General features: G+C 43.7%; 1 protein-coding gene across 4 annotated transcripts in view; it reads left to right on the plus strand.

Moving 5' to 3' along the window:
• LOC126470084 (ATP-citrate synthase) overlaps positions 1–18865 on the plus strand; it is a 166639-nt gene that overhangs the window by 43705 nt on the left and 104069 nt on the right. The window contains exon 1 of one of the 4 annotated variants that reach the window (XM_050097599.1): positions 3918–4046. The exons of the other annotated variants lie outside the window; for them this stretch is intronic. The gene's annotated coding sequence lies outside the window, so the exon portion shown is untranslated. Of the gene's footprint in view, positions 1–3917; positions 4047–18865 lie in introns of those variants that run through there. 4 annotated transcript variants of the gene reach the window in all.

The raw sequence follows: 18865 nt of genomic DNA on the forward strand, positions 1-18865 counted from the left end.
TTGACAATTTATCTGAAAATGAAATGTCACACGTGCAAGATGTTTGAATAATAATAATAATAATAATAATAATAATTATTATTATTATTATTATTATTGGATCGATCGTAATCTGCAGTCATATTTTACCATAGTCGACTGCAGGAGATTTTACGGGGGATGGCATTTCTACGTCCAAGACTATTCTTTCATTGAGTAAATTAGTCCTTTAACATACGCCAGCATGGTTGTAAGATATTTGCAGTAAATGCTGAGGAACAAATGAAAATTTTTCCCAAGTTCATTAGCAGATATACGTAATTTCTTAGAATGGTACTGTTACCTACCTAACTTTTCGCTTTATCGCATCTATAACGGAAGTCTGCTGCCTGTTGCAAGACAATAACCCTAAAATGCTTGTTAAGCACCACAGTCAAGCGCAATAATGACATTAGGGAAACCCGAGCCTTGCAGTTTTCACCTTGGGTATTGTGATGCGAGTTGCTTGCTCGTGTTGCTTGAACGAGTTCAGAGCTGAGGGTTAACCAAGGTCAAAGGGTGTTAACACTAGATTTTAGATCTTTACAAATTACTTGTAAGGGAAGATACACACTAGGTCCGAAGTTCCAACAAGCACTTTGGAAAGCAATAACAGGAATTAAACATTTAATTACGCAGCGTCAGGATAACCCATTGCCGAACAACAATCTTGAATGGGGAGGTGGCCTGAAAATGGTGTAAAGCTGATCAAAGGGGCTGTGTGCTTTCACATTAGGATAAATATTTCATCATTGTGGTATTGTTCGTTCTCTAGACATTTTAAAATATACCAAAGAAAGGTTGGTTACATTATTACTGTAACGGAAAGATATGATGTCGCAGTTGGGCACGATTCAGAGACTTAATACACCTGTTAGATAAACGATCATTGCAGCGCTGAAGCTTGTTTTCGTTGAAATGACTGATAAGTAAGAGGCAAAGTTTGTGTGATGCAATACGCAGGAGACACACTGATAAAGAACCATTGTATCGGTGGCAGAGGTTTACTTCTGTTTTTAGTTCATTAATTCTGATAGGACGACTCTCGTAAGATAGGTTTCAGTATGAAATACTAATTTTAATACTACTTTGTGAGTTGTCAATTTGATTACGTCCCTCTCAAGACATTGTACAAGTTTATAAAGAAGGCACTGAAAATTTAAGACGTTTCTTAGTAAGAGTGGTTTTCAAGCAAGTACCATCGACCCAGTTACGGTTACCACCCATGTGTGCATAGATATGCAGTCCCGAACAACTGATGTATTAGCCATTTCTGAATGTTTGGAACTCATAATAGTCTCTCATACAGCTGCGATGTGGGTCCCCATGGGAGGCAGGATAACTTTTGAGTAGCTGTACACTCGTTTTTCCTGCCTCCGTTGGAATGTGCCTTGTGGCCTTTCAGCAGCCTGGTTTGTTTCCTTATATATTGCGCTGCTTTTCTTGAACATGTAAGATTATTCTGTCAGTGGTTTCTTCCCAAAGTTTTGAATAATTTTCCAATATTCTGGCGTTTCCCTCGAAACCGTCTGTGGTCCTCGACATATGTTCGTGTTCGGCTGTTCCATAGTTTAACACTCTCGCGTCACTAGCGAAATAAGCATTGTTGTAAAACTACAGTAACGTGTGATTGATTACAGATGTACACCAACGCATTCACTCGGATCTCCTGAGAGGGAACTTTTTCCAAGGTCATCGTCTGCGAAAGCTTGCAGAGAACTTTGCTACTTCCTTTCTTTTTTCGTTTTTTGTGCTGTGTAGCTGGCCTTGGCGACTGCCTGACAATCTCAGCCTCACTGACGTGACACAAACGTTTTTAAGTGCACCAAAACGACTCGAAAAACAGTCCCAAAAATGACGACAATCGTAGGTGTGGAGTTCACATGTCTCATTAATACGTGTTACTAGATTAAATGCATGGAATCGCATTAGTTGTAACTAGTACGCCATTATTAGTAACTGGGCATATTGTTGGTATATAATTATAACGTACAAATTTTAATGGTGGGAACATATTTGAGCATCACTGTTTAGATGGCGTTATAGCCGTCTGCAGAGAACGGGATTTTAATCTGTCAGGCTACCTACGCTGTTGTCCATTCCAGAAGTGTCGTGTCCTTGTGGCTTACATACCACGGCCCAAGAAAGTGCGAGCCTTTCGCGAAAGCAGGTTGGTACACAAATGTACAGGGAGAAAAGTGAAAGGCGTTCGGACTTTGTTCTGCCAGCAAAAGTTGTTGTGGTAACGATGAAGTTGCCCGCTTTTGTCTCTGAAGATGTCAGACGGCTAGTCAGCATGATCGTGCAACTGGAATTATCATTCTTCTTTCACTTAGGCACTATTCTGTTTTGTTGGAATGTGTACGTCCACCGTTTCTAAAAGTAAGTTACATATTAATAATGTCGTTTATGGGTTTTAAGTTTCCATACGAAAGCTCAAAACATTTAAGATTAATACGAATGTGACGTACTGCTAATATTGTTTTGTGAGCTGGCTTCCATAACAAAAGGTTACTGTCAGGCGGTAGTCGCAATTGCTGTTAAAGCCTTCGGCCGTGATAGGCATGTAGGCTTTAGCTTACAAAGCACAAGCACAAAACAAGGAGAAAATTGATTTTCCCCTTACCGACAGTGGTCGGCGTGTGCATATTAACGTCAAAGTTGTCAGTGCATACAATACATACATTCTCGTTCCCACAGAATGTTTCACTAACTGTGGAAACAAGACAAAATCATACATACAAACATCCTGTTACAGTAATCGTAGATTCAACAGAAACCTTAGTTCAAATTTATGTTGAGCCGATGGTTATACGTATGAAATTGGAAAACTTGAAGAGTGCGAAGGAAAAATATACAAAGTATTTATTTCCGTGTCTTGTAAAATGGCTCTTACATAGGAAGATGGCAGCAGAATGAAATTTCTCTCCGTCGGTATGACAATGATGCGCTTAGCTATCATTCAGATTATTTTTTCTTCAGTTTTACGAAATCGCTTCAGATAAACACGAGATTATGGAAAATCAACTGCGCTAGCGATCAGTGTCTGATGGCTTTGCAGTTGCTTAAAGGCAAAACCTCCCATCTAAATGAGTTTGACCACTACTTAAAATGACGGTCGTATATGATAATTACGGGTAATATGCAAAAATTTTTGTTTGGCGAATATTTATCAGGAAAATAAGTTTTCAGTAGAGAAGGAAAACCCAAAATATTAATGAATGATAAAGGATACTACGCAGAAAAGAGAGGAGTGAGGAGTACCGCGCTAACGACGTTACCTTGACAATACAGAAAGCCTGGCGAGCAACATATTGAAATGGTATGGAGCAAACGATGTGACAACTGAACGACAGCAGGGAGGAGGATGTGGTTGTCTGGCACATGGACCGCTAACAAGAATATAATAGTGTAATTCTTTCTTTGAATATGTTTGTTGTCCTGTACGAAAACCACTCTGGCTGCTAAAAGCCTCCACTGTATCTAATTTTGGATTGTCAATTGTATGATGCGATTTACAATCACTGAGCAAACACAATGTATTTAATATATTACGTATTCTGTAGTCAAAAATCGCATAGTTATTACTGCAGGTTTGCCGTGAGAGTAGTTAGGTGGGTCGTCATATAGAAAGTCTGTGTCCCCTCTTTGAGAACGGCGAGTTCGAAGAACTTGGCACCATCAGAAGGGAACCCCCGGAGCTGCAGTCAACTTCCTCCTATGTCTTCAGAAAGACTCGGTCGGGATCTGTCGCCACTTTCCTTTCACTTCGCAGCAAACGCGTATTGTGCAATTTCCTGTAAGCCAGAACCTTTCTTAGAAACAAAAGTTGTTTTTCAAGCATTGGCTTTTGTATCTCCACATCTGCTCTAGCCAGCCTGAGTCAAGTAGCAGTCGCGTGCTCGCCCCTGATGTAACACGTATGACCCCGAGCCTTTACATGTAAATGTCGTGCTGAGACTCCGACTGCGTTAGTCTACTGCGAATCAGCGGACTGAGGTGAACACCGGGCTTGCACTTGTCTGCCGGTAAGTTATGCTGTGCAAAGCGTAAATGTACTACTCTGACTTCTCGTGTGGCTAAGCGTCAGGTGTTGTGATTTGGCCAATAAAGAAATACCTTTTAGGGTTTGCGGTGGATAAGGTCACGTTCTATGTTGCAACGATTACTTTTTATTTTTTGGAATACTTTGTTTTGGAGCTGATGCGCTGTCTCGCAAATATAATAATTTGTAAATTTGTGGTAAGGTCTTATGGGACTAAACTGCTGCGGTCACCGGTCCCTAATCTTACACACTATTTAATCTAACTTTAACTTACACTAAGGACGACACACACACCCACCCACCCACCCACCCACACACACACACACACACACACACACACACACACACACACACACGATGCCCGAGGGATGACTCGAACCTCCGACGGGGGGAACCGCGCGGACCGTGACAAGACGCCCCAGGCTGCGCGGCTATCCTGCACGATGCGCAAATATAATAAAAATACTGTTCTCGAAATATGGAATCAAACGAGATATCGCACATCATGAAAAGCTAAGCTTTTAATTCACTTCACTATCATACATAGGAATTTCGACGTTTCCAAATACATTATATTATTCTGGTATAAACAGATGTAAATGTTCATTAGCCTGTACTTAAGACATGACCATTTTCGCACCTCTGGTAACGTTCACGAAAAGATGAGATAACCGAAATTACTTGTCGCAGATTGTATTGTTCTATCACTGAAATGGGTGAGTTTATCGCGACTCTGTAAGATCCAACTCTGGAACAGTATTGGCATGTGCTACACTAGTTGCGATACATCCTACAATAGAATTGCAGACATTTGAATAAGATTAAGGTGCGTGGACAACGCTGGCAAAGGCGTTAGTGTACCCTCACGTTGTAGCATGTCGTCCAAAAACTGAACCATACGCGGATTAGCAGTGTCGTACATAAAAAGTACAGCAGTTGCTGGCAACAGTATACGGCGGGATTAGAGGTCGTAGGATCCCATACATACACCTTCGATCAGTCAAAAAACCGTTTCAGCTGACGTGGACATCCGTACGTGCGCCAGTGCAGATTCCTACCCCCACCTCCGCTCCGTCACACATTTATATCCCAGATGCTGCTCCTCCTGCCCCACAAAAAATATTGTTCTTCTGTTGATATTTGTAGTACTTATATTCAGTTGAGTTTCACTCTGAAACCCATTCCAACAGGATGTACGCAGAAGTTAACGGTCATACTATCTGTAACTGTTCGTGGGCGTCTTTGCCAGTTAATTAGCTTTGTCATTTGTTATAAGTAATTGGTATTTTAGTGTATCATATCCCAGTTGCCGTCCCATACGTACATCTTTTAGCAATTGCGGCGTTCATCATAGCAGTGGGAACGAGAAAGAGTTGAAGGCCACAAGATACTTATTTACTTTCCTGACTATGGTTCAAGAATTTACGGTACCAGGTTTGATTTCTTACATTTTTCAACAGCCATAATATTTACACGATCGTCCTGTACAGTAACAGGAAGCAGATACCGTGTTCCCACGCTTGAACATTATGAAGGGTGCGGAAAACTATCATCGGCAATTGGTTGCGCATTAGTGGCGTGTGTTTGAAGAGAAACCGAGAATAAAAAGCGAAAGTTAAGAGTTGTATAAAATACGTTTTTTTAAAGTAACGAATTAAACTTAATCTGGAACTGTCTCTGAATTGAAGTTTTCTCAATCATCGTGAACTGTGGTTCCTGCTTTGATTTTCTTCATTTGCTCTAACAGCATGCTAAGACGTAGTTTGGTTGTTAGCTGAGGCGTAACAGTCCTGTTCCCACAGGAGCCCTGGGATCCTAGTTCAGATTCCTTCCCGTTTTTTTTTTTTTTAAATCCCAACTGAGGGTGGTTCCTTTATCTTAGCCATGGAGTATTCCATGTCGTTCCCTCGTAGCAGACTCTTAACCCTGTGGTGCATGAATTTCACGGCAGTAGACAACCTTTAATGGTCAATTTTCTGGCGTTTTCAATCAGTCATGACGCTGCAAATGCATGCAGGACACACCACTATTAGAGAGTGCCCACTGCAGTGAACTGTTGCATTTGCAGCCTCAGGCCTGATTGAAAATGCTAAAGAAGCGACCTTTAACCGCTGTCCACTGTAGTGGACGCTATTCGCCACAGGGTTAAGGTTTTACGTCGAAAGAGTACTGATAATGAGATCGCTGAAAATTCACTAGGCACTTTGGTCAATTTTTCACCATGCAACGGCAGTAGAATTAACCTAATGCAACGCAAATGGTGTTAAGCTCATCTCTTCTTTGCGATAAATTGAGATGAATGTTTTGAGGCAATGTGTCGTGCAGGAGTATAATGACATACAAATGAGGAAATAAGATGAGTAGCGTTTTAACGTCCTTATTTATGTTTAGGCTGTTGGCGACTTGCGTATGTATATACTGCTGATACGTTGTGCAAAGGAGCAGCTGCTAAAACTCGCTGATTATAGGGCGTGTTGAGCTGAAGAAGGAAGATTAATGTTTAACGTCCTGTGACGACGAGGTCATTAGATTGGGGAGAGAAAGTGAAGAAAATCAGTCGTGCCCTTTCAAAGCAGGGATACCACTGAAAACCTATGTATGGATGGAAGGACAGGAATTTGAACCGCCGTCCTTCAGAATAAGCGCCCGTTGTGTTAATCTTTGCGTACCATCGTCTAGATCGAATTGAGCCTTGTACTGATAGTTCTGAAACAATATTGCGCTCCACAACATTTCAGTAAGACATGATGATTACCCACGACCATGAAAATTAGCACCCGTTGGTATTTGGGAAGAAGCGTGTGCGGCAATAAACTGCAGTAGAGATGCAGCCAGATCGTTTTGTGTTTTCCATGTGCAGAGAATGGGCAAAGCTGATGATTTGAGCTATTTACCACGGGTATTTGCGATGACCCTACAGGTGAAAATACAAAAACCGCAATGCTCGCTGCGTTTCCAGGTGCGATCATCATTAGTATTTATCGTAAGTGGGCTGATTTCAGTGAAACATACAGTTAACGGCGTGCCCCGTACGGAAATATGAACGTCGGACGCTGACCCACTCATTAACAAAATAGCGACATTATGTGCTGCAGCTGAGTTCGGAGTATAGTGTAGGGAAAGATGCGAATGTTTAGGAGCAAGCTTTTCATTGCACATAGAACCAACAGGGGCTCCGCAGCGGAAGACCGCTGTGTGTATTATTGTTGAATCAACTACATCTTCAATTAAGACTGTGGTAGACGGAGGTAATTGTTGATTCGAGCATGGAGCAGTGGAAAAAGGTCCCCGTGCCCCGTGTATTGCTCCTGTTGTTTCGTCACGATTGTTGTGTCGTGATCGGTAATCCGTCTGTAAGAAAAGAAATATATAGTGTGTTCGACACATTCACCCCAGTGTATGGACAGACCGGATGGCTATGGTAAGTGAACATTCGTCCGCTCTCAGGTCTTTGAGAGAGACTGCGGGTGCAAGTTGCTGGCTATGGCGCATCTGCTGTTATCAAAAAATGAAACAGAAGAGAGCTTAGCTACACGGCCTTGAAGCAAGTTGATCTAGCTCCGACGGAGCCATGCTAAGTAACTGCCTACATACGGGTCTTCAAACACGGCACTCGTTTAGTCACAACGTCCGGGATGTCACAGGCATGCTATCGCGAACACAGATGGATTTTAGTTCTGTACACAGTATTTGTCAGGATATGGTCTTAGTAGTTGTTCCCTGTCCAACCAGACTACAAATGTATGATTTTCTGATTATGTTAGTGTGCACTTGACGCAATTGTAGAAATGTTTTGTGTGGTTTTTAGTTGGCATATCCAGGGAATTATCGTCCTTTCTGATATTTGTTTCCTGTGTGTTGTCTCCAGAATCATTTAGGACTGTAGCGCGAGTGAGTCTTCGGTGAAGTCCATTGCTAGTTACTAGAGACCCCTGCGTGTGTTAATCGTAGTGGCGAATATCTGTACAGCAGGTAGTCTTCATGGCATCGTATCGGACGGATTTGGGCTAAAACATAGGACCACCATGATTTAGATTACATGTTTTTCTAAATCACTCCAAAGGAATGCTAGGATGATTGTGTTAACAAGGACGCGGCCAATTTCTTGACCAATCTTTGTGGAAGCCGTGCTTCCTCAGTAATGACTTTTCTCTACTGGGAGAATATCTGGTATATTGTATAACAAATAAAACACACTGCATACAGGCACTGTTATTTTTTTATCTCACAAACAAAAAACTGTAGAGTACATTACCACGTAATACTAATACAGAATGGAGAAATTTTCACGTTTGTAGAAACTACAAATATTATGTCATATTAAAAAAAGTCAGAGTGCTTAACGATAACTTAACGAGTTTTGTGTGATTTGTATTCATGGATAGAACCTTAGGAGGCTTACAGCTGTATTTTATTAATAAACAGTTATTGGATAAGCCTTTTTGTTGGTTTATGATGGTATTTAATTCTCATCGATTTCAAAATTATATCGTTTCATCTTCAGACGTGCTTGCTCAACCGAAACATCGAAGAATAAACATGATACAAATCTTAACCTCATCGAAAATCAGTAGTGCTACCGTAACCATAAAATGTGTTAGTTCGTGTGTGCAATTGATACGAAGGCCAAACATACAGTAACCGAAATTCCATGTCTGCCCAATAAAAGCTCGTTAAGTTCAGTGCATTTTTTTTTCAGAGCCACTACTGAAGCATTCTTAAAACAATAAAAAATTGCTTTACTATTACTACTATCATTTGATCCGTATATCGATAAACTCGGACAATATATTCCACAACTAAGTTCTGCCTGTGTCGACTTGCGACGTAAGACGTTACTAGTAAAAATTATTCGTGTACCTACTGTGATGTAGACAATATCTCTGTATATTTTGTAAGTAAACAATTAGCAGTATTGTAGTAGTTAATGTATAAAATCTTTGTGTCTCGCTGAGTAAGTGTGTGGCTATGAAGCTAAAGGTGCAAGATTTCGTTCTCGGTTGACACTAGTTTCTTTTCACTTCATGGTCACTTCTTTCACTTTAGGCAATGAATTATATATTTGAAAAAGCCAAGTTCTACCGTGGTTTGCAATCCACTTTAAACTGTAGATGCCACTTATAACAGACTTGGTAAGTCAGTTCAAAGGTCGGAGAAATGCGACGGCATAATACCTCCATTAGGACCAAGCGTAATAAACTACTACGGTGTTCACAGTGTTCCGTGTATTACGTAAGATATTACCAATAGGAAGTATCCGTTGTACTGATATGCAACAACAAGGAACACTTCGCAGAAGGGGCGTTACATTATGACCTCAGTAACGCAAGAAGGCTCTTCAGCTGCAGGCGATAGGGTAAAGATCATCAAAAGGTGTCGCGGGACAAATAAATAATAGTAGTAACTATACGCCGTGTGTTTTGTCATTTGATTTGTAACAGTCGCTAGTTTAATCTACAATGCAGTGTGAAGGTAATAAAGAAACTTCTTCAATTTTGTGAGTTCTTCCTCAGCACCAAGACAGAAAACGTACAGAATATGCATGAAAATAACAAGCGAAGTGACGCAACTGTCGTTACAATAGATTCACATTCGGGATGATAATGGTTCAGATACTCTTCCGGTCATACAGATTTATGTTTTACCGCGGTTTCCCTAAATCTCTTTAAGACGACTGCCGGTGCGTTTCCTCTGAAAGAACGCAGCCAATTTCTTTATCTATCCTTGTCCTATGCGAGCTTGGACTCCGTTGCTAACTATCTTGTTGTTGACGGGATGTTAAACCTTGCTATTCCTTCTACAGTGCCGCGCGGTCTGGCGGGGGGTGGGGGTTGGGGTTTGCCACGGTTCGCGCGGCTGCCCCCGTCGGAGGTTCGAGTCCTCCCTCGAGCATGAGTGTGTGTGTACAAATCAAATTAGTTGTTCAGTGCACCATATTGGTTAGTTGTTCCAACAGTACTAATAAATACCAATGTTTATCTTAGTAATAAAAACAGTTTCAAATCGAAGTAGGCGTTACTATACTTATTTCTGTTGTTAGAATTACTAACCTCATATATTTGAGTGGCCAACTACAAGTCTTCCAATTGGACGCAACTTTGGCTAGTTGTCTGTCCGTAATCCTAGCAGGGAAAGGGGGCCTACAGTTTAACGTAGAATCCGGACCCTGTGTCGTTCCCGGCGAGTCCTCACATCGTTGAAAGGTGAAGGTTATGTGAAATGCAGATTGAAATATCCCATTGTCCGATCCCGCACTTGGTTTCCAGACGTCACAGAGGTAACCCCCCTAGGCCCAGGAGCTAGAATGCTACGCTACGCAGGACAAGGCGTCTGACCACTCCGACACACCTTTGGAGACAACGCGCTACGATACCGATTGTATATTGTACACACAAGATGAATGCTCTTAGTTCAAATTTCTGGGGATGCAAAGAAACGACGATGAGGTCTGCGAAACTGTGTGTGTGTGTGTGTGTGTGTGTGTGTGTGTGTGTGTGTGTGTGTGTGTCGCATCTGAACTTCAAAATAACGTAGTCACAACCTACCGTTCTTAACTGCGACAGGGAAGTAGGGAACTGACAGAGGTACACAAAGTAAGGTGGCCCTCGGAGTGTAAATGTACCTGCACTACCCTGAACAAAGAATTACATCTCATTAGCGGTGGAGTGAGAGTAATGAAATGCTGGAAAACGGTTGATGGAATTCAAAAATGATATAATTTGCTTTCTTGTACAACCAAATGGACACAGTAGGCTCGTAGAAGAATTTTGTTGTGAAGGATGATTTTTCATATCGTGCTCGCGTGTTTGTATTCAGCGTGGTTGGTAGAGGTCATGCAAATGCTGATCACGTTTCATGTTGGATGTGCAGGTAATTGGTTTTTTCCTTCCTACGAGAAAAGCGCGGTATAGACGGGCATGTGAAACTGTGGCCACTTAGACTTACTCAGTTGGTGTGCTTAAACATTTTTCCCTTGATATGGGCAGACGGAAGTACTTTTGAAGCACTTGGGTCGTTCTTATTGTGAACGATATTGATAGTGCGCCATACATATTTAATACATTTAAATTTTTTTTTGAATAGGCTTGTTAGGGGAATATCATTTAATGTCGCAGGTAGTGCATGTGAATAGATTCCAAAAGATGATTACAACATCATTGCACCCCCGCCCCCTAGGGGACTCAGTTCTTTCGTGAGTTCGTGCCTGGCGCACATGGGTTCACAAGCTATTGTGGCCCATTCTTCCTTCCCGGGCTGCATTTCCTTCCCCATACCACTACCTCCCTGTCCTCCCTTCTACCCCTCTGCCCCCTCCTTCCACGCTCACGGTCTTCTTACTTACGTATTCCTTCCGGATTTGTCCCCATAGCCTTTCTTTTTCAGCCTTCCATTTAGCCGTTTTTGGCCCCCTTTGGGTTCAAATTCAAATGGCCCTGAGCACTATGGGGCTTAACATCTGAGGTCATCAGTCCCCTAGAACTTACAACTACTTAAACCTATCTAACCTAAGGACATTACACACATCCATGCCCGAGGCAGGATTCGAAGCTGCGACCGTAGCGGTCGCGCGATTCCAGACTGAAGCGCCTAGAATCGATGGGCCACTCCGGCCGGCTTGGAGTGGGTGGTATCAGGGCGGATACTTTACATATGAAACGTAGTAAACTGGAAAACACTAGCTTTTCTTCTCTGCCCGTCTCTTTGGTTGGCAATGGATCATTTAATGCTGATTCTTATAATCCTGTGGCCTTCCTTTCCATGACTACGCCTAGGGAGAAGGGCTGGGCTCACCAGCTTGGGATGGAACACTTTCCCCAGTACCTGCTCTGTACTAGGACTAACAGATACACGTTCACCTCCATCAATCCGGTTTTTTTTCTGTGGAAAATATCGAAGGCATGTTTGGCGAAGTGGAGTCTCTCAGTAAGATGCGGTCGGGTTCAATGTTGATCAAAACTTCTTCTGCCACCTAATCTACAGCCCGCCTTGCTTGTCATCACCACCTTGACAAAGTCCCTGTTTCCATTACTCCCCACTAGTCTTTGAATATGGTTCAGGGAGTCATTTTTCATAGGACTTTATTCTTCAAACTTATGAGGAACTCCAGGCCAATCTGGAATGATGGGGCATTTATTTTCGTCGGTGTGTTCAGAAAGATCATAAGGACAATCACACCAGTACTGGGGCCTTTATTCTGGCATTTGAGGGAGGTACCCTCCCAGAGAAGGTCAAGGTTATGTGTTGTTAGTGTGACGTGAAACCATACATCCCACCACCCATGAGCTGTTTTTCAAACTCTCTGTGTGGTGGGTGTGGACACCTACTCCATGAGGTGAGTCCCTGTGTTCCGCTACCCATATGTGCAGTCACTCTCCACACTAACCATATTGTCTGGTTTATAAGAAGAAAAACAAGGAGAAGTATACGTCTCTTGATCGTTTATCCTACACCGAGGCTCGTCGAAGTATTATGGACTTCACACTGTGTCGATGACATCTAACTTTGCCTGTGTTATGTACTTTTCCCCTCCACCCTCCTTCTTACCCCAGTTCTGCCCCCCTATCCTTTCCTCCTCTCCTGCAGTTCCCATGCCTTCGCTTCTGAGTGCTGCTCCCCCTCCCCGGCCGGAGAAGTGTACCCAATTTTCAGCACCTGCCATTGATGGGACCCCCTCCTAGGACTCTTCCCCCAGCATCTCCCAGGCCGAAGACCTGCTACCAGAACTTGACTGGGGGGACCCAGTCTCTGCACCCCAAGGTAACCCGTCCTCCTTCAGTTCTGGGTCCTGCAGATGTCTGCTCTCCCTCCATGCCCTACTCTACTTGACATATGAAAGAGGAAAAAAGCAACATAAATCCCTGGACAAGACTCCCGCTGCCCCAGAGGTGCAATCTCTTTCCTCACAACCTGAATCTGACCGAAGGATGTCACCCTGTCCTGGTTGGTGACCCAGTGGCGTGAGTGGCTCCAACCTGTTCGCCTCGTATTTGGGTCCCTGTTCCATGTTTATTCAGTGGAACTGTTATGGATACTACCGCCACATCCCAGAGTTGCAATCCCTTATTTCCGTTTACGTGGTACCTTGTGTCATCCTCCAGGAATCTCGTTTTACTGATACTCACTCGCTGACCGTTTGTGGGTTCCATGCTTTCTGTCAGCACTGGTTGGCTTTTTGAGGGCTTCTAGTGGCGTTTGCATTTTGGTCCATATAGATGTTGTTAATACATGGATCCCCCTTCGTACCACATTGGAAGCAGTTGCTGTCTGGGTGCACTTGGACTATGTGGTCACCATTTGCAATCTTTATCTCTCCCTCCTTACGGGCCATCTATACCTGCTGTCCTAACTGCCCTCCTTCAGTCACTCCCAACTTGTTTCCTCCTCCTTGAGGATTTCAATGCCCGTCACCCTTTGTGGTAAGTGCTTTTTTTGTATAGTCAGGGGCTCCTCATTGACTAATTTCTTGCAGACCACGACCTGTGCCTTCTTAATGATGGTTCCCCTACTCATTTTAGTGCCGCATATGTACTTTCTGTGCCATTGATCTTTCGTTCACTTCCGCTTCCCTTCATCCTTTCGTACACTGGTTGCTTCACGATGACTACCGTGATAGTGACCACTTCCCATTGATTGTCTTGTTCCCTTCCAACCTCCCAATGGCCACGTTACCCTGCTGGGGTTTCCATCGTGCTGACTGGTCTATGTATACCTCCTAGGTCGTGTTTACACCTTCATTGTCAGGTTTTATTGTTAAAGTCGTCCGTGATATGTCCGATAAGATAATTCACACTGCCGACATTGCCATTACCTGTACAATGGGCCCCATTCACCATCGACTAGGTCCATGGTAGAGCACAGCTATTTCCATCAGCATCCTTGATTGTCATTGCACCTTGCAACATTTTAAGCCCATCCTCTACCAGTCTTATTTCCTTGAAACGTCTTCGCACCGAAGCTACACTCCACATCCTCCAAGGTTATAAGAGGCAGTCTTCTATACAGGGTCTTTCCGTCTGTTGTGGCCTTTCAGTTCTTGCAGAACACCTAGTGACCCATTTTTAGAAGGCGTCTACATCATTCTGCTGTACAGCTGCCTTGCTTGTCTGGAAACAATGGGCTGAAGTTTCTCAGTTATGTTTTACCCCTTTCTCCTACAGTGAACCTTTTACTGAGTAGGAACTTTTTCTGGCGTTCTATTCTTTCCACAATTCATCCCCTGGCCCTGATTCGAGCCATAACCAATAGCTTGAAAACCTCAGTCCTTCGCACTGACAATATCTCCTCCAGGTGTTTAACCGTATTTGGCTCCAAGGTATTGTCCCCTCTCAATGGAGATAAAGTTTTATGGTTACAAAGTTTTATGGTTCCTGTCCTTAAGCCCAGCAAGGATCCGTCATTCCTTCATAGTTACCAGCCCATCAATCTGACCCATGTCCCCTGCAAGTTAAGTGAACATATGGTGGCTCGTAGGCTCTGTTGAATCCTCAAAACTTGGGACCTTTTATGTCCTTACTAGTGCGGCTTTTGGGAGAGATGGTCTCTGATCGATCATCTGCCTAACTTGAAACTGCAGTTCTGCAAGGCTTTTCTCAGTGGTGCAACCCTTTTGAAGTTTTCTTCGAACTTATAGGGCTTATGACATAGTTTGGTGCCATCACATCCTACTTACACTCCATGAGTGGCTTCTTCTGGGCCCCCTCTTGAGTTTTATTTCCCAGTTCCTGTCCCACAGGTCGTTCAGAGTTTGGGTAGGCATTGTTCTCAGCTCTCTGCAGACCCAGGAGAATGGCATTCCACAGGGCTCCGTATTAAGTGTCCTTTTTCTCATCGCTATTAATGGACTTCTGGCCTCTGCTGGACCGTTGGTCACTCCTACTCTGTATGTGGACTAGCTCCCACTCGGTGGCCTCCGTGGAGCAACAGCCCCAGGGTGCCATCCATGTGGAAAGTCTCGCATGGTTTTCAGTTCTCTTCCCCTAATTCGAGGGTGGTGCAGTTCTGTATCCGTACTGTGGTCTCTCCTGATCCAGAACTCTACTTCGACGCCCATCACCTGACCACGGTCTGTCACTTACATTTCTTGGGTCTTCTTTTTGACAACAAGCTTACTTGGTTGCCCCATATATGCCGTCTGATGGCTGGCTGTTCTCGTAAACTGTGTCCTTCTCTTCCTTGCCCACACCTCTTGGGACACAGATCATTCAACCTTTCTCCACATTTATGGGGCGTTAGTTCTGTTTCATCAGGACTGTGGCTGTCGAGTTTATGGACCAGTTGCCCCTTCTACACTGCTCCTCTTGGACCCAATTCACCATCGTGGTATCGTTTTAGCCAATGGTGGCTTTATCCCTGTCTATAGTCTTCCGGTTGATGCTTGGATCCCACGCCTTTCGGTTCGGCAGTCCCAGCTCCTGGTTTCCTGTGTCATTATTATCTACTCTTCCCCTGCTCACCCCCTCCTATTCCATTCATTTCCTTGGCTTCAGGTCGTCACCCGCTTGCTACCCGACCTGAGTGGATTAGCCAATTGGGCTCCGCCATGCTTCTCTCTGTGGCTGTTTCCATCTCCCTTCCTTGTCCTCTTCCCCACGTTTTCTCCCAGCAACCCCCCTTGGATAGTGCCTCAGCCCCGGATTCAGATGGATCCCTTCCAGGGTCCAAAGACCTCCATTGCTCCAATGTTGTTCAATTATGTGTTTTGCCCACTCTTACAGGAGTTTCAGGATACCATTGTTTTTTTCACTAATGGCTCTAAATCCGCTGATCACATGGGATATGTCTTCATATCTTCTGTTGGCATGGAACGCCATCTTTTGCCACGTGTTGGGTTTTTACTGCAGAATTGATGGCCATCTGTCAGGCCCTCTGCTTCATTAAATGGTCCTCCCTCACCAGAGTTTTGTTGCGTGCGGACTTAGTGAGTGGCCTTCAGGCTATTGCTCGGTGTCCCCCCCCCCCCCCCCCCCCCCCCCCATGCTCTCTGCCATTCGTGACCTTCTCACCGATCTTGGTGATGTTGCTTGTTCGGTAGATTTCCTTTGGGTTCCCTGCCACATGGGTATCCTTGGTAATGAACTTGCTGATCAACTGGCAGGGGTGGGGGGAAGCGGCCACTTACACCGCATTCTCCGTGACCCCTTCGGAGGCGGATCTTCGGCCTCACGTCAAATCCCTTTTTGCTCAATTATGGGCAGATTCTTGGGAGGCTACCCACCTGTTAAATAAACTTTGTGCAATCAATATTGACCCATGGGTTTTACTCCTCAATTAACCGCGCCCCCTCCCCGCCTTCTAGTTGCACCCTCCCTCCCACGGTGTCCATATTTTGCTGGAACGCCGCTACCTTTTTGCCCTTCGCACTAAATGTGCCCTTAATTGTCTTGTGTGTTAGCAGATGGCTCTCGCACGGTTACGTCTGTACTCTGTTTTCTTCGCGAAAGTGGTTTGTCCTCCTAGGTTTAAGTCGTCGAATTTCCCTCTGGAATTGGAGTCCCTCATTTAGCATTGGCGTTGGTTATAGAGGCTTTGACCTTGTCTCACACCAACCAGGTTGGCTCCCCACCCATTTTCCCTAAGTCTTGTCTGGTTTTTTATGCCGTTTTGTTTCCGGTTGTCTTTTCTTCCCATGGTGTTGTCTCCGTTGTATCGGATCATGGTGTGGTGCGGGTACTGGGAGAGATCGGTGGCAGTGCTGGTGTTCCAAAACGGCAGCGTTTCTGAGGCGCCCCTGTTCTCGCCGTTTCCACCCCCTCCCGTTCTTTCCTCTTCCTGCTGCCCCGACGTCCCTTTTACTGTTTTGTTTGCCCTATTTTCCCTTCCCCTTGACTGGACTGTGCTGTTTGTGTTGTTCCTCCCTTGGTTTCTGCCACCTGAGATCATGGGACCAGTGACCTCGCTGTTTAGTCCCCTCCCACAGCCAACCAACAATTTGGGTACGGTGAACGAATTTCTTGTCGCATATTGGGCATCAACGTCTAGGTATGATTTTACTATGCATTCCGAAATGCAATGCGTAACTCCCTCTGTACTTTGTCAAATTTGCGCAATAATTTCGCAACGCTAGGCACATTTGTTTTTCTTATATGTGTAGCAGATCTGCTTAATCGTCAGAATTCCGCGTTGAACTGTAGTAGCCGCGCGGGAGTGAGCGGTCTGAGGCGCTGCAGTCATGGACAGTGCGGCTGGTCCCGGCGGAGGTTCGAGTCCTCCCTCGTGCATGGGTGTGTGTGTGTGTGTGTGTGTGTGTGTGTGTGTGTGTGTGTGTGTGTGTGTGTGTGTGTGCTTGTCCTTAGGATAATTTAGGTTAAGTAGTGTGTACGCTTAGGGACTGATGACCTTAGCAGTTAAGTCCCATAAGATTTCACACACATTTTAACTGTAGTAGGTTTAGTTGAGGTCTCAAACTTGTCACAGGCAGAGCTGTTATATGATAAATATTAAATATATATTCAGTCATTTCATGACATAGTACCAACCTAATACAAGGTCTACCAACAAGCTCGTAATGTGAAAAAGGTAAAACTTTGCGTTTTACTAAAGGTGTGTGTGTGTGTGTGTGTGTGTGTGTGTGTGTGTGTGTTTTAGGCAAATCTCAGCCCATAATTCGTCTTCCACCAGTTTCATCCGTCTAACCCTAGTCGATGCAATACCTCTTCATTAGTTACTCGACTTACCCGTCATCATTCTTATGAAACACCACATTTCAAAAGCATCTATTTTCCTCTTGTCTGAACTGTTTATTGCCGACGTTTCTCTGCAGTATAAAGCTGTATTCCACACAAATACTTTCAGAAATTGTTTTCTAACTCTTAAATTTGATGCTAAAAGATTTATCTTTTTCACAAATTCTTTTCATGCTATTTATTGACAGTCTACATTTTATAATTCTTTTACTTCAGCCATTGTGAGTTGTTTTGCTGCTAAAGTAGCAAACCCCATCTGCTGCTTGTAGGGTCTCATTTACTAATCTAATTCCCTCATCATCGTCTGATTGAAATCGGCTGTCCTCAATTATCCTTGTTTTATTTTTGTTAATGCTCACCTAATAACCTCATTTCAGGACCCTATCTATTGCGTTCAACAGTACAAAGTACTTTGACCTCTAGAAAATTACTGTGTCATAGAAAGACCTTAAGGTTTTTATTTCTTATCTGTGAACTTTCTTTCCAAATTTCTCCTTAGCTTGAGGAATGTAACGATTGATCAAACGGTGGATAGGCTATAGCCCTACTTAACTACAGCCACTCTTTCATGTCCTTCAACCATTATAACTGCAGTGTGATATTTGCACAAACTGGAAATAGCTAACTCACTAACTTACATTACATTTCACGATGTACAAAGCTTCGCACTCGTCTGATGTTACTGTATTTCTACTGTGAAAAGGCCTAATTTCTTTAACGGCGAATATGATGTCCTTCAAAAAATTCTACATTACTATGAACCCTGACCAGGAGAATTTAATCCATACTCATTAAGTTTGCGTGTAACAAACCTTCAGAAAACGAAAATTGCATTTCGGAAACGTGACCGTCGTTTAGGCCTAAAACGATTTTGTCGAGCCCCTTCGGGTATAGTTTTCCGAGCGTCACTTGTTTTACGCGAATGATGTCCTTGAATAATCCGTTTCAATTTCGTCAGTGCGATGAAGTGACGTTGTCGATACCTAATTAATTTCGATAAAGAAGCTCGAGTACGATTTCCTTACGGATGTTAGTAAACTCGTAAGAAGCAGAACGATTCTTCAAGAAGAGACATTTGAATTGCAATCAACGCCATTTAACTAATGCGAAACTATTTTAC

The sequence above is a fragment of the Schistocerca serialis genome, chromosome 3 (assembly GCF_023864345.2).
Source record: "Schistocerca serialis cubense isolate TAMUIC-IGC-003099 chromosome 3, iqSchSeri2.2, whole genome shotgun sequence".
NCBI classification, from domain to species: Eukaryota; Metazoa; Arthropoda; class Insecta; order Orthoptera; family Acrididae; genus Schistocerca; species Schistocerca serialis.